At 70.3% G+C, this 428-nt stretch overlaps 1 long non-coding RNA gene across 1 annotated transcript; it reads right to left on the reverse strand.

Moving 5' to 3' along the window:
* Positions 1–25: 25 nt before the first annotated feature.
* On the reverse strand, positions 26–428 carry LOC113979139. Its single transcript, XR_003537732.1, has 3 exons — positions 390–428; positions 235–298; positions 26–139 (listed from the first exon to the last, which is right to left on the reverse strand). It is a non-coding gene; the product is annotated as an uncharacterized LOC113979139 (long non-coding RNA).

Below are 428 nucleotides of genomic sequence, written 5' to 3' on the forward strand. Positions count from 1 at the left end.
CCCCCCCAGAGCCCCACAAACCTTCGGCCAAGCGCTCGGGGATCTCGGCCTGGTACTTGCAGCCCACCCGGATCTCGCCCTGGTCGGCCAGGAGGGTTTTCTGCACGGGGTCGAACACCAGCGAGTAGAAGAAGCAGTCCTGGGGTGGGGGGGGGACATCAGGGGGGGCTCAGCAGGGTGTGGGACCCCCCAATCCCCCCTCCCCAGCCCCGTTTGGGGGGCGCAGGGCCTCACCTCCTTCTCCAGGTACTGCCCCAGGATGTCGGTCTCGTTGAGCAGCGTCACGCTGCACTTGCCCCTGCGGGGAGGGAATTTGGGGTGGGGGGGTCACCCCGAGCAGCCCCCCCGGGGTGGGAGCCCCCCCTGGAGCCCCCCCAGAGTCCCCTCACCGGATGTGGGTGGCCGGGAGGGACTCGAACTGGCGGGAC

This window comes from Neopelma chrysocephalum, unplaced genomic scaffold (assembly GCF_003984885.1).
Source record: "Neopelma chrysocephalum unplaced genomic scaffold, ASM398488v2 Primary Assembly neopelma1_33045, whole genome shotgun sequence".
Taxonomy (NCBI): Eukaryota; Metazoa; Chordata; class Aves; order Passeriformes; family Pipridae; genus Neopelma; species Neopelma chrysocephalum.